Source organism: Amblyomma mixtum, chromosome 7 (assembly GCF_055824585.1).
Source record: "Amblyomma mixtum isolate Tamu chromosome 7, ASM5582458v1, whole genome shotgun sequence".
Classification (NCBI taxonomy): Eukaryota; Metazoa; Arthropoda; class Arachnida; order Ixodida; family Ixodidae; genus Amblyomma; species Amblyomma mixtum.
The window spans coordinates 40,742,371-40,768,237 of NC_143018.1; the positions used below are offsets into that span (position 1 = coordinate 40,742,371).

The window sequence follows — 25,867 nt, forward strand, 5'->3', positions numbered from 1 at the left end:
GGCATTGTATTCCGGATTGTGTAATACGATTCAGCGTTTCGTGCAGCATAAACTTATTAGTTAAGTTGAGCCTATATCTTGAGACACGAATTTGAACCGGCAACCTATAATCGGGGGCTGTGGTATGCGAGGTATGCGAGAGATATGCGAGGCAGTACGTTAATTAGTGCGTTATTATACCATTCCTCGAATCGAAATTTCATTTTCTTGATTGTGGCACCTCTTTCTCTCTTTCTTTTTTTTTTGCATACCATAATTACAAAAGACGCCGCTTTTCAAAATTCGTATACCTTCGTGAATGAATCTGACCTCTGCTCACTTTCGCGCAATCAATTACATCGCGCTTTTTATTGTAATTTCGCGTCAGAGTTCGACGCTAGCGCTGTTGTTGGTCATAAAAAATAAATAAATAAACAAGTCCGAATATTAAAAAAAACGGATTGAGAGAAATAACCACATATAATCACAGGGACATCCTTTGGTGTGTCGTGGAGCGGCACTGCCAATACAGGGAAAACAGCGGACAAGTAGGGCCATCATAGCGGGTGTAATGAGGCGGCACTGCCAATATGGGGACGACAGCAGAAATTTAGGGCCATCGTTGGAGGTGTAACTAAGCGGCATTGCCAATATGGGGAAAACATCGGACAAGTAGGGCCAATGTTGGAAATGGCACATTGTGGCAGTGCCAATATGGGGACAATGAAGGCAACATTGGTCCTGTATAGGGCCACACATAGCCAACAGACTCCCAATATTGGGCCAACGGTTTGTGCTGCCTGGGTGAACACTCACTATATACGAGGGGGTACCCAAAAGAAACCGGACTAAATTTTTTGGTCGGCAAAGCTTCATTGGTACGGCGTTTTGCCACTAGGAGCGCACAGAACGAACATTCCAGAGTCAGTAAGCCGAGTGCCGTCGTTGAAGGAGGTCAGACTAGTTTAGGCAGAGTTTTAGAGTGACGACTGTTTTGTGTGAATGTCGTTTTTGCAATGGCTGATTTTCGTGAACAGCGTGCGCCGGTGAAATTCTGATTTTTGCTCCGAAAAGGGTGAATGGAAACTCTTGAAATATTAAGAAAGACGTACAAGGACGATGCTATGGGGACAACTCAAGTGTTCCTGAATCGAATCCTGAATCAAAGCAACAATCATGCCAATGGAAAACTTCAAATTCACCTCGCCTCAAGAAAGCTCGTCAGGTGAAACCAAAGCTCAAAACAATGGTGATTTGTTTTTTCGACGTGAGAGGAGTCGTCCATTGAGAATTTGTTCCGCAGGGTCAGACAGTTAGCCAGGCTTTCTACTTGGATGTTTTGAAAAGATTGGGCAACAGTGTGCGGTGGAAGTGGCCAGATTTGTGGCGGTCGCGTGACTGGTTTTTCCATCATGGCAATGCCCCTGCTCACACAGCCCTGTTTCTAAGACAATTTTGGACCAAAAATGGCATGATCCCTATTCCTCAACCCTCATACTGTCCCGACCTTGTCTCGTGCAACTTTCTTTGTTTCCTAGAATGAAAAAATAGGTGAATGGAAAGCGGTTCGCTGATGTTGCTGAGGTGAAGAAAAAAACGACAGAGGCACTGTCAAGCATCACAAAAGATGAATTTAAAGAATGTTTTGAAAAATGGAAAGAAAGATTCGACAAGCGTATCATTGCAAGTGGGGAATACTTTGAAGGAGATTGAAGGTCTGTGCTTAAAATGTGAACAAATAAGTTCAAACAAAAATAAGTCCGGTTTCTTTTGGGTACCCCCTCGTACATCCTTCGCGGTCGCGTTTTGCTAGTTTCCCGGCAGCTGCGCACCACTGCCTGCAGGCTTCTCTAGAGCGAAGGAGTTGCTATGGAGGTTAAAACATGCAGAAAGTGCAAAATCGAAGCGGCGGAATGTCGGCGCGAGAAAAACGGGTTTCCACGGGCCAAACCAAAGATACAGTGTACGCGAGACGACTGCGCTGCATGAGTAAATTCAGCGGGGAACTACTGATTGCGACCGCAGGACGTTGATTGGCACGGTGCTGGAGGTGCCGTGGAGGACAGCTGCGAGCGTACATCGACCGGACATCCGGAAACGCGACGTACGCGTCTGGTTTTTTTGTTCCTGGATAATTGTTTAGTATGCTCTCATATCCTGATGTCCCGTAAAAAAAAAAAAGGTCTGCCTAGTGTCTTTCTGATGTGTGCTCGCTGCGGTCTATTATGGTATTTGCAGCGGCATGCCTATTAGTACAACGATATAAAATGATCATCATAAAAGGAAATTGTTTACAGTGGCTGCGGTGCTCATCGACTCTCTCTGCACTTTCCCCATGTTTGTGACATGCAATATTGCTGTAGCACCGCGTGAACTGCACAATGTAGAACTACGTAGCGCATTCAAGACGGAGGCCAGTAATTAGAGAAGACTCGCTAAGTGTTAACGGTTCCACTTACCGGATTCTCGCAGACTTTTGTGGCAAGTGGCCATCAATTCGGCAGTTGCAACGGACTGTGATAATTGGAAGTGGTGAGCCATTCGCACAAGGAGAGTAAATTCCAATGATTGTCTGCAGCCTGCACCTTACGTTGCTCAGTTGTAGCAAGGCGATATGGACCAGCTGGCAAAGCAATAACTAGAGCTAGTGAATTTTACGTTGTGCAGTGCGCGCGCTAATACAGCAACAATACAAGACACGAAGATGTTGACAGTGCAGAGAGAGACAATGAGGAGTGCAGCCGCTGTATTGTGCGTACTTTCATGAATGTGCTAGATATTATGATACGAAAGGGCACGCTGCAGCAGGTGCCTGAAAGACCGCAGCAAGCACACACTGGGCAGAAATACGAATCACACTGCGTACGCCCTTTTTCTCTTTTTTTTTATGCAACATCAGGATATGAGTGCATTAAAAAAAACCGTACGTAGCGTTTTCGGATGCATTTCAGTATCAACATGCTGCTGCAGGTACCGTAGAACTCCGCAATAGCAACCAAACACCGGCCAGACATCCGAAAGGCATCACGTACCCTTCTTTTTTTGTTTGCTGGACGTTTTGTTTTTCATGAACGTTCATGGAACAAAACGTCCAGTAAAAAAAAAAAAAGAGCGTGTGTACGTGGTGTCTCTCGGACGTCTCGTCAGTGTGTGGTTGCTGCGGACTTCTGCGGTGCCTGCAGCAGCGTGCGCACTCCTCCCTCGAATTCGGAACGATGGGGACGGAAAAAAGAAACTTCCTCCCCCGGGGAAACCTCCGCAGGAGCAACGGGCATCCGCCCTCTGGATACCCGGGGGACAGCGAGAAGAAGAGCTGTGCGAAAAAGCACAGATCCTCCCCTTGTCCTCCACACACGGCGGCCGAGCTGTGACGCTGGTGGGATCACCAGCCGCAGTTTTTTCGACAGCGATCCGCTGTGCCTGAGCTGGGAATCGAACCAAGGTCGGTGGGGATATTCGCCCAAGCATTGCCAACTGGCGCGCTAACCACTCGGCTACCGTGCGGCTCTGTTTCTTGTCGGCGTCCGCGAGTGCTGAAAGAAGGGAAGCGAAGAAGACCGAAAGCGAGCATGCGCGGGGGATGCGGTTATCTCGCCATCGGGCGTGGAGCGGCCGCACTAGGGCGGAAGTGCGATAGCGCGTGGGGCACCAGCCCCGTCATGGTGGTTCGTCCGTGCAGATAAAAGAAAGGTCGGAATGCCAAAGCCGCAACTTGAAACACGATCGGTGCGATTGTTCGGCGGTGAAAAAGGTAGCCGCGCGGCGAGGCAAGATGGCCGGGAACCTTTTGAACGGGTATGGCTTTGTTGTAGGTGTAGAAGCGCAAGCCAAAAACTTGTGGGATGCTTTAGCGTACAGGTGCGGCCAGAATAATACGGAGCGCAGGAAGGGTCGCGGAGCAGCGGAAACGTGCTTATGCGCGCTGCCTAGCAGTGGCGACAGGAACTATCTTAATTTGCTCGCGGCGAGATGGCGCCGGTAGCACGGACCCGCTTTTTCCGCAGGCCTATCAACATCACAGCATATAGCATGCAATCCCTTGCTCTATGATCGACTGATACTGTGCTGACAGCGCCATGCGCTTCGTTGTCCCGTCTCTCGCATCGAGGAGCGGCGCGCGCTGCAAACGGGCGCAAGACGGCCGTTTTGGCATTGCGTGTTATCTCGGCCCTTCAGTCCGCGCGGCCACCGCAGAGATAGCGGCAGGGTTGCAGCAAAGAGGGGGGCTCGGCGGCAGGCACTCTCGCTGCGCGCCGATAGCCAGGGGTGTCTTTGTTGTGCCGATAGGTGGCGCTTAGATGCAGTTTCTGCTAGCTTGGCCGCCTTTCGCGTGCTCCGTATTATTCTGGCCGCACCTGTACATATACAGTAGCACGCAAAAGCGTTGGAGGGTTGTTACATTTGGGATTCCTGGTGCCCCGTATCGGTGAGATTGACAGGTCGGGAAGGGACCTGTCGGTAATGGCGCGCGCAAAGGAGCGTTGTTTCTGTGAGCGAAACGTATGTAACCTCCTGGTAATTAATGATTCGTGAATGGCAGACATTTTCTGGCATGTGCGTGGCCTACCGCACAGAGATGCTGCCGTACTAATAATGGCAGTGTCACGTGCATTGAATGAGGAATGCGTCATCGGAGTTGTAACGACCATATGTAATCTCCACCCTCGCAGGCAGTGGCACGGATATGAGGAGCGGAGATTTCAGTCCCAGGCCGAGGACAAGGAGGTGCGTGGACATTGGTCGTGGTGGGGCCACTACCCAGCGTGGAGTGCTCTTTCACACCTGCACGAAGGGACAGCAGGATATAAGTTACTGCAAGAAACACAAGGTTGCAACGGCAGTGCCATCGCGAGAGACCACTTCAAATTCGCAGGAGTTCGTAGGATTTCAGGTGCTAGACAGAGTGTGATGCGTTTCATTTATTCATTATACACTGTTCACTTTCCATTTGAGACACTAGACTGTGTAACTGGTCTCTTTCGTTCAGTATACACTCTTCATTTTCCATTTCAGGTACTAGACAGTGTAATGAATATCATGAATTCGGTATACCCTCTTAATTTTCCATTTCAGAAAATAGACTGTGTAACTGGTCTCTTTCGTTCAGTATACACTGTTCATTTTCCATTTCAGACACTAGACTGTGTAACCGGTCTCTTGCGTTTAGTATACACTGTTCATTTTCCATTTCAGACACTAGACTGTGTAACCGGTCTCTTTCGTTCAGTATACACTGTTCATTTTCCATTTCAGACACTAGACTGTGTAACCGGTCTCTTTCGTTCAGTATACACTGTTCATTTTCCTTTTCAGACACTAGACTGTGGAACTGGTCTCTTTCGTTCAGTATACACTGTTCATTTTTCATTTGAGGTACTAGACAGTGTGATGGGTTTCATGTATTCAGTATACACTGTTCATTTTCCTTTTCAGACACTAGACTGTGGAACCGGTCTCTTTCGTTCAGTATACACTGTTCATTTTCATTTTCAGACACTAGACTGTGGAACCGGTCTCTTTCGTTCAGTATACACTGTTCATTTTCCTTTTCAGACACTAGACTGTGTAACCGGTCTCATTCGTTCAGTATACACTGTTCATTTTGCATTTCAGACACTAGACTGTGTAACCGGTCTCTTTCGTTCAGTATGCACTGTTCATTTTCCTTTTCAGACACTAGACTGTAGAACCGGTCTCTTTCGTTCAGTATGCACTGTTCATTTTCCTTTTCAGACACTAGACTGTGGAACCGGTCTCTTTCGTTCAGTATACACTGTTCTTTTGATTTTCAGACACTAGACTGTGGAACCGGTCTCTTTCGTTCAGTATACACTGTTCATTTTCCTTTTCAGACACTAGACTGTGGAACCGGTCTCTTTCGTTCAGTATACACTGTTCATTTACCTTTTCCGACACTAGACTGTGGAACCGGTCTCTTTCGTTCAGTATACACTGTTCATTTGAGGTACTAGACAGTGTGATGGGTTTCATGTATTCAGTATACACTGTTCATTTTCCATTTCAGACACTAGACTGTGGAACTGGTCTCTTTCGTTCAGTATGCACTGTTCATTTTCCTTTTCAGACACTAGACTGTGGAACCGGTCTCTTTCGTTCAGTATGCACTGTTCAATTTCCTTTTCAGACACTAGACTGTGGAACCGGTCTCTTTCGTAAAGTATACACTGTTCATTTTCCTTTTCAGACACTAGACTGTGGAACCGGTCTGTTTCGTTCAGTATACACTGTTCATTTACCTTTTCCGACACTAGACTGTGGAACCGGTCTCTTTCGTGCAGTATACACTGTTCATTTTTCATTTGAGGTACTAGACAGTGTGATGGGTTTCATGTATTCAGTATACACTGTTCATTTTCCATTTCAGACACTAGACTGTGGAACTGGTCTCTTTCGTTCAGTATACACTGTTCATTTTCCTTTTCAGACACTAGACTGTGGAACCGGTCTCTTTCGTTCAGTATGCACTGTTCAATTTCCTTTTCAGACACTAGACTGTGGAACCGGTCTCTTTCGTTCAGTATACGCTGTTCATTTTCCATTTCAGACACTAGACTGTGGAACCGGTCTCTTTCGTTCAGTATGCACTGTTCATTTTCCTTTTCAGACACTAGACTGTGGAACCGGTCTCTTTCGTTCAGTATACACTGTTCATTTTCATTTTCAGACACTAGACTGTGGAACCGGTCTCTTTCGTTCAGTATACACTGTTCATTTTCCTTTTCAGACACTAGACTGTGTAACCGGTCTCATTCGTTCAGTATACACTGTTCATTTTGCATTTCAGACACTAGACTGTGTAACCGGTCTCTTTCGTTCAGTATGCACTGTTCATTTTCCTTTTCAGACACTAGACTGTAGAACCGGTCTCTTTCGTTCAGTATGCACTGTTCAATTTCCTTTTCAGACACTAGACTGTGGAACCGGTCTCTTTCGTAAAGTATACACTGTTCATTTTCCTTTTCAGACACTAGACTGTGGAACCGGTCTGTTTCGTTCAGTATACACTGTTCATTTACCTTTTCCGACACTAGACTGTGGAACCGGTCTCTTTCGTGCAGTATACACTGTTCATTTTTCATTTGAGGTACTAGACAGTGTGATGGGTTTCATGTATTCAGTAGACACTGTTCATTTTCCATTTCAGACACTAGACTGTGGAACTGGTCTCTTTCGTTCAGTATACACTGTTCATTTTCCTTTTCAGACACTAGACTGTGGAACCGGTCTCTTTCGTTCAGTATGCACTGTTCAATTTCCTTTTCAGACACTAGACTGTGGAACCGGTCTCTTTCGTTCAGTATACACTGTTCATTTTGCATTTCAGACACTAGACTGTGTAACCGGTCTCTTGCGTTAAGTATACACTGTTCATTTTGCATTTCAGACACTAGACTGTGTAACCGGTCTCTTGCGTTAAGTATACACTGTTCATTTTGCATTTCAGACACTAGACTGTGGAACCGGTCTCTTTCGTTCAGTATACACTGTTAATTTTTCATTTGAGGTACTAGACAGTGTGATGGGTTTCATGTATTCAGTATACACTGTTCATTTTCCTTTTCAGACACTAGACTGTGGAACCGGTCTCTTTCGTTCAGTATACACTGTTCATTTTCCTTTTCAGACACTAGACTGTGGAACCGGTCTCTTTCGTTCAGTATACACTGTTCATTTTCCTTTTCAGACACTAGACTGTGGAACCGGTCTCTTTCGTTCAGTATACACTGTTCATTTTTCATTTGAGGTACTAGACAGTGTGATGGGTTTCATGTATTCAGTATACACTGTTCATTTTTCATTTGAGGTACTAGACAGTGTGATGGGTTTCATGTATTCAGTATACACTGTTCATTTTCCATTTCAGACACTAGACTGTGGAACTGGTCTCTTTCGTTCAGTATGCACTGTTCATTTTCCTTTTCAGACACTAGACTGTGGAACCGGTCTCTTTCGTTCAGTATGCACTGTTCAATTTCCTTTTCAGACACTAGACTGTGGAACCGGTCTCTTTCGTTCAGTATACACTGTTCATTTTCCTTTTCAGACACTAGACTGTGGAACCGGTCTGTTTCGTTCAGTATACACTGTTCATTTACCTTTTCCGACACTAGACTGTGGAACCGGTCTCTTTCGTGCAGTATACACTGTTCATTTTTCATTTGAGGTACTAGACAGTGTGATGGGTTTCATGTATTCAGTATACACTGTTCATTTTCCATTTCAGACACTAGACTGTGGAACTGGTCTCTTTCGTTCAGTATACACTGTTCATTTTCCTTTTCAGACACTAGACTGTGGAACCGGTCTCTTTCGTTCAGTATACACTGTTCATTTTCCATTTCAGACACTAGACAGTGTAACTGGTCTCTTTCGTTCAGTATGCACTGTTCATTTTCCATTTCAGACACCAGACTGTGTAACTGGTCTCTTTCGTTCAGTATGCACTGTTCATTTTCCATTTCAGACACCAGACTGTGTAACCGGTCTCTTTCGTTAAGTATACACTGTTCATTTTGCATTTCAGACACTAGACTGTGTATCCGGTCTCTTTCGTTCAGTATACACTGTTCATTTTTAATTTCAGACACTAGACTGTGGAACTGGTCTCTTTCGTTCAGTATACGCTGTTCATTTTCCATTTCAGACACTAGACTGTGGAACCGGTCTCTTTCGTTCAGTATGCACTGTTCAATTTCCTTTTCAGACACTAGACTGTGGAACCGGTCTCTTTCGTTCAGTATACACTGTTCATTTTCATTTTCAGACACTAGACTGTGTAACCGGTCTCTTTCGTTCAGTATACACTGTTCATTTTGCATTTCAGACACTAGACTGTGTAACCGGTCTCTTGCGTTAAGTATACACTGTTCATTTTGCATTTCAGACACTAGACTGTGTAACCGGTCTCTTGCGTTAAGTATACACTGTTAATTTTTCATTTGAGGTACTAGACAGTGTGATGGGTTTCATGTATTCAGTATACACTGTTCATTTTCCATTTCAGACACTAGACTGTGGAACCGGTCTCTTTCGTTCAGTATACACTGTTCATTTTCCTTTTCAGACACTAGACTGTGGAACCGGTCTCTTTCGTTCAGTATACACTGTTCATTTTCCTTTTCAGACACTAGACTGTGGAACCGGTCTCTTTCGTTCAGTATACACTGTTCATTTTTCATTTGAGGTACTAGACAGTGTGATGGGTTTCATGTATTCAGTATACACTGTTCATTTTTCATTTGAGGTACTAGACAGTGTGATGGGTTTCATGTATTCAGTATACACTGTTCATTTTCCATTTCAGACACTAGACTGTGGAACTGGTCTCTTTCGTTCAGTATGCACTGTTCATTTTCCTTTTCAGACACTAGACTGTGGAACCGGTCTCTTTCGTTCAGTACGCACTGTTCAATTTCCTTTTCAGACACTAGACTGTGGAACCGGTCTCTTTCGTTCAGTATACACGGTTCATTTTCCTTTTCAGACACTAGACTGTGGAACCGGTCTCTTTCGTTCAGTATACACTGTTCATTTTTCATTTGAGGTACTAGACAGTGTGATGGGTTTCATGTATTCATTTTGCATTTCAGACACTAGACTGTGTAACCGGTCTCTTTCGTTCAGTATACACTGTTCATTTTGCATTTCAGACACTAGACTGTGTAACCGGTCTCTTTCGTTCAGTATACACTGTTCATTTTGCATTTCAGACACTAGACTGTGTAACCGGTCTCTTTCGTTCAGTATACACTGTTCATTTTGCATTTCAGACACTAGACTGTATAACCGGTCTCTTTCGTTCAGGATACACTGTTCATTTTGCATTTCAGACACTAGACTGTGTAACCGGTCTCTTTCGTTCAGTATACACTGTTCATTTTGCATTTCAGACACTAGACTGTATAACCGGTCTCTTTCGTTCAGTATACACTGTTCATTTTGCATTTCAGACACTAGACTGTGTAACCGGTCTCTTTCGTTCAGTATACACTGTTCATTTTGCATTTCAGACACTAGACAGTGTGATGGGTTTCATGTATTCAGTATGCACTGTTCATTTTGCATTTCAGACACTAGACTGTGTAACCGGTCTCTTTCGTTCAGTATACACTGTTCATTTTCCTTTTCAGACACTAGACTGTGGAACTGGTCTCTTTCGTTCAGTATACACTGTTCATTTTTCATTTGAGGTACTAGACAGTGTGATGGGTTTCATGTATTCAGTATACACTGTTCATTTTCCATTTCAGACACTAGACTGTGTAACCGGTCTCTTTCGTTCAGTATACACTGTTCATTTTCCATTTCAGACACTAGACTGTGGAACTGGTCTCTTTCGTTCAGTATACACTGTTCATTTTTCATTTGAGGTACTAGACAGTGTGATGTGTCCCATATATTCAGTACACACTGTTCACTTTCCATTTCAGACACTGGACAGTGTAACTGGTCTCTTTCGACCAATTTGCCCTTTTCCTGTTTTGTTGCCTCTTTGGGTTAGTGCAACACGGTTACGTGTGAGCGTTCATTTCTCGCGATATTTTTTCCGCTGCGGTCCGGCTGCAAGGGCCAAAAATCTGTATTATATTTAATAAACAGTACACAGTGCTTCAACGCTTTGGCTGAATGTGTACAGCGATGTACTCCGTGCCATGTTGGTCCCATCAACGCTTACATGGCACCAATCGAGTTTCAGGTTGCGGCTTTCGCATTCCCAACTCTCTTTCATCTGCACGGACGAAATACCATGACGGGGCTGGTGCCCCACGCGGTATCGCACTTCCACACTAGTGCGGCCGCTCCACGTTCGACGCGTACATGTTTCTGCTGGCACGCCCGATCTCGCGATAACCGCATCCCCCCCCCCCCCCCCCGCGCATGCTCAGTTTCGGCCTGCTTCGCTTCCCTTCTATCAGCACTCGCCGACGCCGTCAAAAGCCAGAGCCGCACGGTAGCCGAGTGGTTAGCGCGCCAGTTGGCAATGCTTGGGCGAATATCCCCACCGACGTTGGTTCGATTCCCAGCGCCGGCACAGCAGATCGCTGTAGAAAAAAAACGGTGCCTGGTGGTCCCACCAGCGTCACAGCTCGGCCGCCGTGTGTGGAGGACAAGGGGAGGATCTGTGCTTAAAAGCACAGCTCTTCTTCTCGCTGTCCCCCGGGTATCCAGAGGGCGGATGCCCGTTGCTCCTGCGGAGGTTTCCCCGGGGGAGGACGGTTCTCTTTTTTTTTTCCTCTCATCATTCCGCATTCGCGGGAGGAGTGCGCACGCTGCTGCAGGCACCGCAGAAGTCCACAGCAACCACACACTGATGAGACGTCCGAGAGACACCACGTACACACGCTCTTTTTTTTTACTGGACGTTTCGTTCCATGAACGTTCATGATAAACAAAACGTCCAATAAAAAAAAAGTGTTCGTGGTGCCTTTCGGATTTCTTGTCAGTGTTTGGTTGCTATTGCGGACTTCTACGGTACCTGCAGCAGCATGCTGGTTGATACTGAAAGCTAACACTCCGATGCCGAATAAAATATTGCAGAGGACACTTGAGCTCCATCTTGAAGGTGGCGCGATAGCATACCGGGTGTTTTTTTTTTTAGAGGTTCAAAATTTTTAAAGAAAGGTAAATTCCTTTAGATTTATTTTAACCCTGGGGCTATACCGAGGGCTACGGCGGACAGCAGGTAAGAGGCAAGCTACTTTAATTAGTTCGCTGATTAACTGAATACGCTAATTAACTTTTATTTTAGGGGATATGTTGTATTAGCAGAATTGTAGATCGTCTTCCAAACAGTCCAGCCAAGAAAAAAGGTTTTCATGCAGAAATGTTTTGCGCGCGTAACGAAGCGAGAAAAAGTCACCCTGGTAGGCAGCTTCACACTGTAACACAGCGTCTGTGAGCGCCTGTGACGTAGCTCGCTCCGCCCTGCACTTTGTGTCAATGGCCGCATTTGTTTTTCCAGTCCCGGACTACTTGCTGGCAGGTCTCGGCTTCCGCTCGGACAGGAAATGCGTCATGGTCACATGACCTACTTGCCATAGGCTGCTTTCGAACACGGCGCCAGAGTCGGGCTCCCCCTCGGTTACCGTACAAGGACGCTGTCATCTGCTAGCAGACGATGCAAGCCACGGCCACTACGACGCCGAAGCAACGCCGTGCGCTCGATCATGATACTGAGTCGATTTAAAGACTGTACTGTCAGCTTAGCGTAGGTGCATTACAGAACTCAGCTTCGGAGGTATGCTCGCCGCTACTGCTTGCGGCGAAGTTCGCACAAAGTAGCCCAACTCGTTGCGGAAAGGCGGATAGACGAAAGCCTCCGCAAAAATGTTGACAACAAGCTCTATAGCTGCTCCAGTAAACGAGTGGTTCACCTGCGATGCTTTCAGGTAAGCGTACAGACAGCATGTGGCAAAACAAGCGAACAAGAACCTCTTGACGACACGAGCAAACAATACGCGCGTCCGTGTGCGGTGGATTTCAAGAAAATAAACGAAGATGCAAGAACAAAAAGTCTTGCGATGGCTCAGAGAGGAGCTACGGAGCTCATGTGAAGGTTTAACGCATGATATCGACCTCCAGGGACACGAAAGCACTCAAAATGCACACGGAGTCTAACTTAATATGGCTGCCAGCGCGGCGCGCAGCTATCGTCTGCTGCCTTCTCAGCAGCCCCAAGCAGCCCGCGGACTGCCATAGGTTAAAAACGAACGCGTTGCTATGGCGATGCAAGCAGGTGGGCGGAGCTTTCGGGCTGCCCGAGAAAAACAAATACCGGACTCGAGTCCGCAAGTAGTCCCGGACAGTCCGGGACTGAAAAACAAATGCGGCATTCCGAGAGGCCGCGGAGCGAAGCGAGATAAGCAGCGATAGCGCAGGGCGCAGTGAACTACGTCAGAGGCGCTCCCGCCGCTGCGTTACGGTGTGAAGATGCCTACCAGGCTGAATTTTTCGCGCCTCTTAACGTGCGTGTAAAATTTTTAATTGAAATTGTTTTTTCTCGGTTCGACTGTTCAGAGGACGATCTCCAATTCTGCGAATACAACATAGCCCCTACAACAAAAATTAGAAATGTTAATTAACATATTTAGTTAATCAGCTAACTAATTAAAGCAGTTTTCCTCTTGCCTGGCGCCCGCCGTAGCCTCCAGTATAGCCCCAGTGCTAAAATAAATCTAAAGCAATTTACCTTTTTTTTAAATTTTGGGCCTTCTAAAAGAAACACCCGGTATAGTTGGTTAGGCTTTCCATTCTGGTCAGTTTGGCACCTTTGAACAGATTTTGCATTTTTTAAAAATTGTTTCAACTGCTTAATCGATCAATACTGATAGTAATAATAGTGAGTTTATGCTGCACGACGCGCTGAATCCTATGACACCATCCGGAACATTCCGCGGCAAACGGCTGGCATGACAAGATTTCTTTTTTTTTTATGCAACCCCCTCTTATTGCCGGCACGAGGTGCTGTCGGGTAGAAGCCCTCCTCTAGCTTAGAGCATATTCTTAAAACTGTGCAGAGTCTTAGGTGAAATACCCTTATTCACAATCTGCAAGAATGGCGGCCACGCCTCCGAAGACAAGATTGAGCGATGATGATGATGAGAGGGAAACGTACCAAACGGTTTGCGGTTGCAACTAACCCCGCTCTTAATGCCGACGAGAAGCCTGAGTGGAGAGGTATTCTACGCAACCGTTCAGTATGCATTGCAGACCTACTTATACGGCACAGTCAACGAAAAACAATCGAATTGGAGCATACCCGTCGCTAACCGGATCTCACGGCAACAGAAATAATTAAGGAAAAGAAATTCGAAGAACGAAAGTACTTAGGAAACCCAGGCAGGCTGGTGTCACAACAGTGCCCCGTTCCCTGCCTCCTACTAGAAACACGTCAGCCCTGAGAAGAACTGCGCGACTATTAATAGCGAGTCTTCCATTAGATCTGATAACATGGTGAACGTATCCAGCCTGGCACTCAAATCATCGGAATGAGTTCCTCTCTACGTGTCTAACCTTCTACCCCATGACGGGAGAAATTTAGTCAGTTCCAATTATACCAGGATCCAGATAAGTTCGCATGCAACTTACGCCTGCGTGAGTGTTTCCAAAACCGCGAAACAGACCGTGAAATGAACGTACCAGGGACACCCGGCAAATCATGGATTCCAGCCAAACACAGAGGTAAACATTTACATATGTATACATCACTGGTATTCAATAGCATTTCCTATCATCATATTCAAAATCTAAACCAAAAGCAGCCCACAACAACCCCTTAAGTCTTCAAGCCTGTGGACCAAGGCGACGCTATCGTTGTTAAGGACAAGACCGATTACTTAAAGGAAGGTTTCTGACAATTCCAAAATAAACACTTTTACACTGAACTCACTGGCGACCCCATAGGAGACTTCGAAGTTAACAATCAGATAACATCTCTCCTTCAAAAACAAAAGATGTCCCAGGATATGTTTAAAGCAATGACACCGGCCAGACCAGTCCCCGCACGGTTCTACCTCCTCTCGAAAATTCACAAACCAAACCGTCCCGACCGTCCCATTGTCTCAAGTAACAGCGAAAGAAGCTCCGAGGAATATGCACTCGTCCCACTATGACCAGCGCCGCAGAACACGTGCGATGGCACTCCATCGAGCGTACGGCTCCGAGCCAGACGCCGTATGGGTGGACGCTGCCTGCACGGATGATGAAGCGACAGCGGGTGTGGTGGCCTCCTCACACTACCTCTCCCTCCAGACACTTCCCCAGAGGCTGCAGAGGAAGCAGCCACTGCGCTTGATATCACCCGCACGGAAGCCCGGTACATTTTAAGTGACTCGAAAACTGCGATTGTAAATTTTGCTCGATACCGAGTCTAAGTCCCTGCTTTTGGCATACTGGACTCGCCCGATGCACCCCCACCCCGCCAAATGGAGCTGATATGGGTGCCTGCGCACTCCGGGAATCCCGGATACGAGGCCGCCAACCATTTAGCCGGAGGTTCTTTAGACCGGGCTCAGGTGGTCTCGGATCGGGAATTCACAGAGAAGCGCATGCACTCGTTCAGCGTGCTGACGTAGGCCTACAGGGCCTCACGCCAGTTCTGCCCCCTCCCCACCCCTCCCTAGATAACAAACAAGCAACACTCCGGTACAGACTACACACTCTCTCCCTTCACTCCTTCCCTATGCTCAGAACCATTCGCCTCTGCCCGGCGGACCCTCCCTCGTGGGACCTAGAGAACCTCAAGACATGGGAGGACTGGGAGACCTGGCTGGGCTGCCAGTGTTATCGACCTTAGGATCATAACACTTGAGTGCAGTGGTGTCGTGCGGGGACCCTGGGTCGTGCCCCGAATTTCTCTTACAATAAAGTTTTTAGAGCGCAGCTCTTTGGCGTCCGTTCCTGGGTTTCGCGTCGGCGTCGGTGTTGTCGTTGTCGTCGGCCTCGTAACCAGCTCCGCCCCCCTTTCATCCGCAGCTGGGGTTGACTCACTATCGGCGTCAGCGGCATCAGTCAGTCGCTGCTATCTCTTCCCTCCTCCCTTTATCGTGTTGTCCGCTTGCTGCGCGCGCTTCTGCCCCCATCGTTTGCCGCTGGGTGTACACGCCGCCCCCCTCCCCCCTCTTCCTGCGAGTCTCCGGTTGTCAAAGCGCCGGCTCGAACTTAATTACTTTCTTCGCTCCTCCTCCAATGCAACCCCTGTGCGGTGGCAATCAGAGAGCCAGATCGGTGGCGGCGGATCTGTATATGTGCACCGCCCGAGCCGAAATTGCCGCTGCCGTTCGCCACTGCGAATTTATCTGCCAGTTCTTTCTGGGCCATGAGCGAGACGACCGATGGAAGTCCTCCGTCTGCTAAAAAAAAAATTCTGTGATAGCGCATACATGTGTTGCTCGATTTCTTTGCCTCAATCTATCGAAAAGGTGAAACAGCTTATTTGCTGCGCTCAAATTTCGCATTAGGAAGTAACGTAATCGTCGGTAATTTTTTTCTTTTTTCATTTATCCCCCCCCCCCCCTTGTCCGTGTTCGTTCTTCGTTCGTCCTGTCCACCCTTGCGCCTTGTACCAATTGGGATATTCGTAAACCGCCATTCATAATCTGAGAAAACCTGCCATAAGCGCTCCACCCCATTCTTATTCTTCTAGTTATTATCCACTCATGACCCGTTCTACACTGACTGTCTAACTCATTGATCATGCTTTTCACTTCATCTCCTGGGTGACTTAGGAAGGCAGTGACATCTGTGGATCGGATACTACTTGCATACACTCCACTCAAGGTTACCGCTTCTCAGTCGCAAGCTCCCAAATGCAAAATGCAGTTAGTGTGAACGTCTCTAAAACAGCTTATCTCTTTCCAAAATCATTTGAAAAAAGTTTAACTCTTCCACTACTGTTGCACTCGCTCGCTGGTTCCGTATGGCTCATCTTTTAAATGTTCGGATGCCTTACTTGACACTGAGTTCGCCTGGAATGACCGCCTGATTTATGTATGCTAATGACTTACGATTCTCGAATTTTAACTTCCTGCTCACAGAACCGTATTCTGAGCCATTTTTGGTCTCATACATCCTCATCATCAACCTGACTACGCCTACTGCAAGGCAAAGGCCTCTGCCATGTGCCTCAAATTAACCCTGTCTTATCCCCAACTGTTCCCAAATCAGGCATCGGAATACCTCGTGCAAACAGGCGGTGAATAGCATTTGCTGAATCGTGTCTCCCTGCCTCACACACTTCCTTATTGGAATTTTATTGCTGACCTTATAGAGGAATGCGGTAGCTGTGCAGTTGTTATAGATATCTTCCAATATTTTCACATAACACTCTTCTACACCCTTAATCCACAATTGCTGCACGACAGCTGAGATTTCCACTCAGTCAAACGCTTTCTCGTAATCAATTAACGCGATATACCAGATGTCCCAGCTAAATGTAACCAAGCTTTTAAAAAACACACGGTGGCCTAGCCGTCTGAAACCAAATGAGGGTTGTTTATAGTCGCGTGACCTAGTCTGCAGTATTTTTTCGTTCTTCAAGGTTGTCGAATTAGTTAAGCTTAATTAACTAACTTTTTAATTATTGACTTGAGGAACACGGTGTCAATGGAGAAGTTCTAGATCGCTTTGAGAAACAGCTTACTGAGACATTTGCAGCAAAGTAATATTTACGTAAAGCAGTTTTTTTACCAGCCTTTAACCATAACCCGCACAATAAGGAAAAGCTTCCACATGACAACTGTGCCACTTCAACGTCCCAAGACGCGCCTTAAAGAATAAAATCCATTTTTTCTGAAGTCCTCTCCTCGATGAGACTTTGGGTCACATTGGGGCAGAGAAGTGAGCGAGCAGCTGGTCACGTGACAACTTTCTTTTAATGCCAATAAATGAATCTACGTAAATCGTAACTTGACAGAAACAGCACTACTAGCGGTTTTTCGAGGTGATCTAAAACTTTTGTATTGACACTTTCTTCTTGAAGTCAATAATTAAAAAGTTAGCTAATTAAACTTATCTAATTAATTAACCTTGAAGGGCGAAGAAATGCTCAAGACTAGGCCACGCGACTTATGAACAACTCTCAGTTGGTTTCACTAGACTATGACACTTCGCCTTTTTTAAAAGTTTGGTTACATTTAGCTGGGACACCCGGTATATATAGGGTTTGGTTATATTCTGCTCATTTCTCTATCACCTGATCAATAGTATGAATATGGTCTGTGTGAAGTGTTCTTTTCAAAAGCCTGCTTGATCATTCAGTTGACTGAAATCTAAGGTTATACCTACTATTAGCGATTACTTCAGTAAATACCTTATATTCAACGGACAGTAAACTGACCAGCCTGTAATTTTTCAAGTCCTTGACGTCTCCTTTGCTATGAATTAATGTTCGCGTTCTTTCAAGCTTCTGTTTTGACGCTACCCTATTCTTCTTGCCATTGTTGGGAGTTTTCGTACCATGTGCCACTGCACGCACACTAATGCATTTCTATACATTACCGACTTCCCTAAAAATGTAACATCTTCAATAGGACTCTTTGCAGACGACGTTCCATCACTCCAGGCAAAGCTAATACCTATCTCTAATTGGTGTTCGCAATGGCAAATGACGCTTAACGCGGCTATGTGTAATGTAATGCACATTTGCGTCGCAGAAATTCATGCTACGTTTCCTATTTTATTTCTTTTTCTATTCTGACACCCCTAACATCCTACAAACATCTCGGCGTCATTCTAACCGCATGCTTGGACATCTGAAATTTAATTTTTATTTAGCACCGGCACCTGTCAAGCTTCTTGTGTACAAGTCACGTGTCCGCGCTAAATTCGAATATGTTAACTCTGTTATGCTAATAGGGTCAGGACAACCATAGACTTACATCAACCAAATTGTTGGTTTGGTTTATTGGGGTTTGACGTCCCAAAGCGACTCAGGCTATGAGGGACGCCGTAGTGAAGGGCTCCGGAGATCTCGATCACCTGGGGTTCTTTAATGTGCTGTGACATCGCACGGTACACGTGCCTCTAGAATTTCGCCTTCATCGAAATTCGAACCCGCGTCTTTCGGGTCAGCAGTCGAGCGCCGTAACCACTGAGCCACCGCGGCGGGGCCAATCAACCAAATGATCAGGCAGGCTTTCGTAAAGGATACTGGACGGTAGACCATATTCACGCTCTCAATCAGGTGATAGAGAAATGCGCAGAATATAACCTGCCCCTATATATAGCGTTCATCGATTACGAGAAAGCATTCGACTCGGTAGAAAACTCAGCTGTCATTCAGGCATTGCGGATTAAGGGTGTAGAAGAGTTTTATGTGAAAACATTGGAAGATAATTATAACGATTGCACATCTACCATAGTCCTCCATAAAGTCAGCAATAAAATTCCAATACGGAAGGGTGTCCGGCAGGGAGACATGATCTCGCCTTTGCTATTCACTGCCTGTTTACAGGAGGTATTCTGGGGCCTGAAGTGGGAGCAGTTGGGGATAAGAGTTAATGGAGAATGCCTAAGTAATTTATGATTATTTGAATTAATTGGAGAGACATGGGAGAGGCCTTTTCCCTGCAGTGGCCGTAGTCAGGCTGATGATGTTATTGATGACCTGGAAGCAGTACAGAGCCGAGCTGCCCGTCTTATCACCCGTAACTATGACGGGCTGTCGAGGATCAATGAAATAAAAAAAATAATTGTCCCTAACCCCTCTTTTCCTTAGCAGGGCAGTATCACTCATGTGTCTGTTTCTTCAAAATTTACAGGATGAATTGAATTCTTCGAGATGCACTGACCACGCACATATGGTTCACCCCACATTGATCGATCATGCAAAGTTGGCGTTCCCCGGTGCTGTACAACAATATGCATTAATTCTTTCATTCCAAATGCATCGTCGGCGTGGAACCACCTTCCACCACAAGTTTTACTCGGAAATGAGATTGAAGAGTTCAAGAGGAAGATGTCAGTATATGATTGCTTACCATAGTCATTTTTGAATTTTTCTATTCTGCGTTTCATTTGGTTGTACCCATGCATTCTGTTACATTATAGCCTTCTATAACGTGCCCATCTGAGTGTTCAACATTTGCACAAATGGCGTTATTATATTTCTCATATCAATTTGCCTCCTTGTGTGAATTTTTTCCTCTTGGCATATGTATTCATTCTCGTGCTTCGGTTTATCGACTGACATATTTCCGCCAGTTCATCATCAGCCTGACTACACCCACTGCAGGGCAAAGGCCTCTGCCATGTCTCTCCAATTAACCCTGTCGTTTGTCAGTTGGCGCCACTGTATCCCCGCAAACTTCTTAATCTCATCCGCCCACCTAACTTTCTGCCGTCCCCTGCTACGTTTGCTTTCTGTTGGAATCCACTCTGTTACCCTTAAGAACCAGCGGTTATCTTGCCTTCGCATTACATGCCCTGCCCAAGCCCATTTCTTCCTCTTGATTATCTTTCATTGTGTCACAGTAGTGGTTTTTTTTTTTTTGCTGTATGCGTTATGCCCTCCTGTAACCAATGAATTTTTTGTTTCTATGTATCGCTCAAATCAATAATGCCCTGTGGGCCATGGGAGTATCAGAACTGAATAAAAAAATATACGCCGCCCGTTTTTATCGTAATTGAGCTAGTAAGGCTTTCGATTGAAAGGTTCCTCGCGCTAAGCTTGCCGGCTTAGCGCATTAATCTGCGAAAGCTGATTGGCATTAGCGGATTTGTGCTCAAGTGCACACTCGGCCTTCTGCCGCTCGCGGATTTCCCAGCACACTTCACGGACTCAAGGGCCAGCTTACACGAAAAAACTGCCTAGTTTCCAGTGTTACCTTTTCCGCAGCATAAAAACATTCGTTTTTGAGGAACGGAAATGCCGCTCTAACTTCCTGACGTCTCGATAGACACCCGAACCTCGCCGAAATAGAAGTAATAAAGGAGGGAAGAAACGTGTACTATGGTAAGGCAATACGTCTACCTAGGTCACGTAGTGACCGCTATTCCGGATCATGAAAGGGAAGACAAATTTTTATCTCCTGGCTTGTTATATCTATTCTCAGAACAAATCCCATCAAATTCTGGTGTATCCTCTACCCTATAGACATAAATATAATCGGCTCGATTAGATTTATTAGATTAGATTAGACGTTTAATATCTACCCCATCATTGCACACTGGAAGTATTCCTGATGATCGTACGATAGCCCAAATTGTTCCCATCTTCAAAACAGGTGATTGCGCATGCCCAGCTATCATATAATATCCCCTACTAGCATAAATTCTAAACTTCTAGGGAACATTATAGCATCAAACTCAATGTCCCACCTAGATTCAATTAACCTCTTTTATCCGCATCAGTATAGCTTCAGGAAATCGCTTTCACGTGAAACACAGCTGGCCGTGTTCACCCAACACATACTTAAGGACATGGACCATAACTTCCAGACAGATGCAATCTTTTTAGACTTTTTCGAAGGCATTCGAATGCGTATCTCATCATCGTCTGTTTGCGAAACTTTCGTGCCTCGGGATTCCTACCAATCTAATTATGCTGGCTTGAACATTTTTTTAAAAGAGCGCTCGAAGTTCAAATCCGCAAATGACATCTACAGGTTTTCCCACTGAATTTAATCCTAGTGCCAGCAGAAATAATCTGAGCGCCGACAGATATAATCTGCCTGCTATGTAATTTAATCTCAGTGTCATGCACTTAATCTAAGCGCCAGCGTATTTAATCCAAGCGCCAACTCGAACAAATCCAGCGCCAACCAATTTAATCCCAGTGCCAACGCAAATAATACAAGCGCCAGCTGTTTTAATCCGGGTGCCAACCAATTTAATCCGCATGCGAATAAATGCGAACAGAGAATAAATAAAGCGAAGTTAAGATAATTTCTGAGACCATGCAAGCCTGTGAGTCACATTCTCATGCACTATTTCGTTTTCTTCGCATACCTTGCAACATCAAAGAGCCATTAGCAGCTGTTAAACCTCAGTATTTTATGCAACTCTTGAGGCTTGTGATTGTCGTGTATTAATTAGTTGGGTAAGCACTGCTGATTATGGGTTGTCTTATGCGCTGAATCTGCATGCTAGTTACAATTCCGGCCTTTATACTGTTTTCATGCAACCGGTGCAGAATTTTTTCGGGAGGCTGTGATAAAGATTCAACACCACTAGCAGAAACAAAGGTAGCAGTGTAATGCAGAGTTATTCTAGGTGGGACGAGTCACAGAACCGGAGGAACGGTTCTTCACTTCAAGGTTTATTTAGTTTTAGAACGGAAAGTGAGAGAAGCTACACCGGAGCTTACAGCCTAGGTCAAGAATAGCTACTGGCGGCTGCCTTATAGCGGTGTTAACAATCTAGGTTTATACAAGCACAGAAGGGGCCGTCTTTGAAATGCAGTTTTATTTTCTGTAGGACATTACGTGGCGCAAAGTGTGATCTCACATTTTACATGTCATCTTCACGCAAAGCTGCTGGTGTAAAAGAAAAGTTATGGCGGTCGAAAGCAGCGCATTCTACTCGCTGTACTTGCTGCATACAGTGTGGAGCAGCGTCGAGCAATAAACTGCGCCGATGCTCCCTTTTAGTCAGTCCGGGCGGAGTGGTGAGCGCCAAGTCTCTCCGCTCGCTGAGGAAAGCTTTGACTTCAGACTTGAACTTCGAAAACACTTCCTCTATAGGGTTAAAAAATGGGCTGTAAGGAGGCAACCTCTTGATTGAGTGCAGCTGACTGGCCAGGATTGCCTGTTCCGCTTGGCTGTGAGCGGGAGCATTATCAAAAATAAAAACGGCTTCTGAACCAGGCTCTTCACTTTCGACACGGGCTGATATATAACTCAAAAATTCGTTAAACACGACCCAGTGAACCTTGTCGACAGCCGTCCAATGTATGACACCATTTGCTGACATACAGGCGATAATGTTAAGGTTTGCGCCTCTGGTGCCAGTCGTCGTCTGCACCGCAGGTTGCCCCTTAATCGCACGGCCGAAGCTCCTTGAACACCATATGTTATAGTTGGTCTCATCAACGTAAAACCTGCACAAGCGGGGTCCTTCACACTGCAGCCACTGCGCATATGTTTTGCGGGTGCGTTTCACGTCATCTCTGTTGCGGTCGATCGGCCTCTGAGTCACCAACTTCGTAGAGTAGCCGTGCGCATCCAGTAGACGATCGATGCTACTTGTGCTGATGGCAATTCCGGGCAATTCTTCTTCCGCCGCCTGCTTTATTTGCTTCAGAGTGAAAGCAGGGTGGTTGTCCATAATAATTTTGAGAGCCGCTACAACCTCATTTCCGAATTTCTTCGACGTTCCGCCTTTCTTCAACACCTCTCTATCGGTAGCTGCAATTGATCTTGCTGTCTTTAAATTGATGCCCAGCGTGTCTGCCATTTTTTTTCACATCTCCTCCGCGCCTTGACACATCGAGAATTCTGGCCCTGTCATGTTCAGAGACTTTGCTGTTCTTTCTTCTTGGTGCATCTGGGAGCTTGAATGGCGGTCCTCGTTTTCGGTGTCCAATTAGGACCTAAGAAAACTTTAAAAGGGCGCAAACACACACGACCACAAAGTACAAGAGACGAGACACAAGCGGCGCTTGTGTCTCGTCTCTTGTACTTTGTGGTCGTGTGTGTTTGCGCCCTTTTAAAGTTTTCAAATATGAACCAACTTGCCCAAAAAGAAGTGTTAATGTAGGACCTAAGAGCACGGCTCATCGGCTTCCATGGAAGAAAATACTGCGCGTTAATGTCCATGCGAGATGTAAGAAAAGTGGTACACTATCACCTGCTTATAGTATACGAGTGCGTACCACCACCGTCCGGCTCTACTCCGTTGTGCAAATGTAGCCACAATGCGGCACACACAAAGCCGTCTGCTTTGAAACTTCCTTTTCTTCTGTGTTTTTAACAATGCTTTTTTGCGTGCCTGAGAAATAAATCTTATTTCTTGAAAAAGAAAGTTCACAGATTTCTATAACGAGTGCACATATCTATTTCTTTTTCTGTTGTCCTAGCATATTTTGCAAAAGCAGACGACAATCCACAAGAAATGGAGGCGCAAAACTTGCCTTTTGCTTTGGAACTTTCCATCATTGGCTGTGTACCTTTTTTTCACACGAAACTACGTAGGGCTAATCTAAAGTACGGTTTATTAACACTTTCTTTGACTATCTGACAAAATAATCGCATCTTTTATTGAAGACAGTGGATTCAATGTTACATTATAAACAGTGTGTGCATTTGTGCCGTCCTCCGTTCTATGGTCGTAATAAAGAGCCAGTAAGCCATAGCACTGAGCCCCTGTGCAACTTTTCAATGCTGATATTGTGCGCTTTAAACGGCGCTTTAAAACACTTGTATCAAAGTAGTGTTGGTTATAATATTGATGAAAGCTATGCAATATGTGGACACTTCGCTTAGGCATCGCATGGTTTGAAAAATTACCTAATCTTTATTCCTGGTATTCGTGTTCTATGCTTTGGAGTCTTCTACAGCATTCGTTTTTCGAGTGTGGATTAAATTGATTGGCACCTGGATTAAAACATCTGGCGCACGTATTATTTGCGTTGGCATTGGGATTAAATTGGTTGGCGCTCGCATTGTTTGAGTTGGCGCTTGGATTAAATACGCTGGCGCGTGGATTAAATGTTTTGCACTCAGATTAAATTCATGGCACGCAGATTATATCAGTCAGCGCGTAGATTATTTCCACTGGCACTAGGATCGAATTCAGTAAGAAAACCTGTAGTCACCCTTACGAGATGTAACATCACGTGTTCCTCAAGGGGCCGGCCTATCACCATTACTTTTCGTAATATACATTAACGACCTACCCTCTAACATTCAATGCAAATTAAGAGTCTTCGCGCATGATTCGCCATTTATAATGCAATGAATATCCCGACTGATAACCTTGTTTTGCAACAGGACCTTGACGTTATTGCATCATGGTGCGAAAAATGGCGAGCGCCATTACATCTATCTGAATGCACATCATTTTCCTTCACTCACAAACCCACCATATCGCATGTGCACACTAACAGTATCTCATCAGTGCCGATCACCGCTGCAATATCTTATAATCACCTAGGTGTACATCTCGCACCATCATTTTCATGGGTCACCCACCACATCACAACTATTTGCTCCGATACTTCACTCACACTTGGCTGCCAGAGAAGTAATCTGAAATCTGCATCCCCTAACATAAAACAGCTGGCGTACGAAACATTTGTACGGCCAAAATTATAGTGTGCATCATCCATCTGGCACCCATGGCAATCATATCTCACCGTCGATTTGGAATCGATCCAAAATCGTGCAGCTCGGTTCATTACTTCATGTTACTCAAGAGAAACCGGCGTCACCGCCCTCAAGCAGTCCCTCCGAGTCACGCCCTGTCGTTTCCCGCCTATGATTACTCAATACATTTGTCATAGCACGAGAACACGACACACTCTATTAACCACGTCACTACGAACGTCCTTACGGCTCAGTCACGGAAACCCGATAGCACGCATAGGGTGCCCGCACGAATGCTTACAACAACCCATTCTTTGCCAACGCGAGAACACTCGAATTCACAGCCTAACGACATCGTTTCATGCACTGATCACAAAACATTCCGGGAGAAAATAAAAATTCATCTCATACAGATCCTGGTCGCATAAGCGCACTTTGCAGCAAATATTGTTTAATCTGTCTTGCAAGAGTGGTGTATCACCTGTTGTCGAATCCTGTCATGGTTGGAGCCCTTGCCATGTGAGTGTGCACGTTTGATTTCCTGTTTGTTATGCATGTTCACATCGCCTTACGCCGTTTCAACAATACGTCCCCCCTTATGTAATGCCTTCAGGCGTTTAAGAAAACAATAAATGAAATGAATTAACTGAAAGAATAAGAATGGGGTGGACCGCATATGACAGGCTCTCTCAGATATCATGAATGGTAGTTTACCAATATCCCTCAAGAGAAAAGTATACAACGGATGTATATTACAGGTACTCACCTATGAGGCAGAAACGTGGAGGCTAACGAAAAGGGTTCAGCTTAAGCTAAGGACGACGAATCGAGCTATGGAAAGAAAAATCATAGATGTAACGTTAAGAGATCGGAAGCGGGCGAAGTGGGTGAAAGAACAAACGCTGGTTAAGGACATCCCAGTCGAAATCAAGAGGAGAAAATGGCCTTCGGCACGGCATGTAATACGAAAGCAAAATAACCGGTTGTCGTTAAAGGGCAACTGCATTGGTTTCAGAAATTGATGAGCTTAAATGGGTCGGATGTGTGAAACTTGCAGGTAAAGCATGCGTAGTCCTTTTGGGCTAGCATTTGAAATGGTGAAGTAATCGCCGATTAAAATCGCG

At 45.5% G+C, this 25,867-nt stretch overlaps 1 long non-coding RNA gene across 1 annotated transcript in view; it reads right to left on the bottom strand.

The window, feature by feature from the left end:
* Nucleotides 1–4,389: 4,389 nt before the first annotated feature.
* Nucleotides 4,390–25,867, bottom strand: part of LOC149335772 (uncharacterized) — a 33,084-nt gene continuing 11,606 nt past the window's right edge. Inside the window, exon 3 of the long non-coding RNA XR_016284540.1 lies at nucleotides 4,390–4,761. This is a non-coding gene — a long non-coding RNA (uncharacterized LOC149335772). The remainder of the gene's footprint in view (nucleotides 4,762–25,867) is intronic.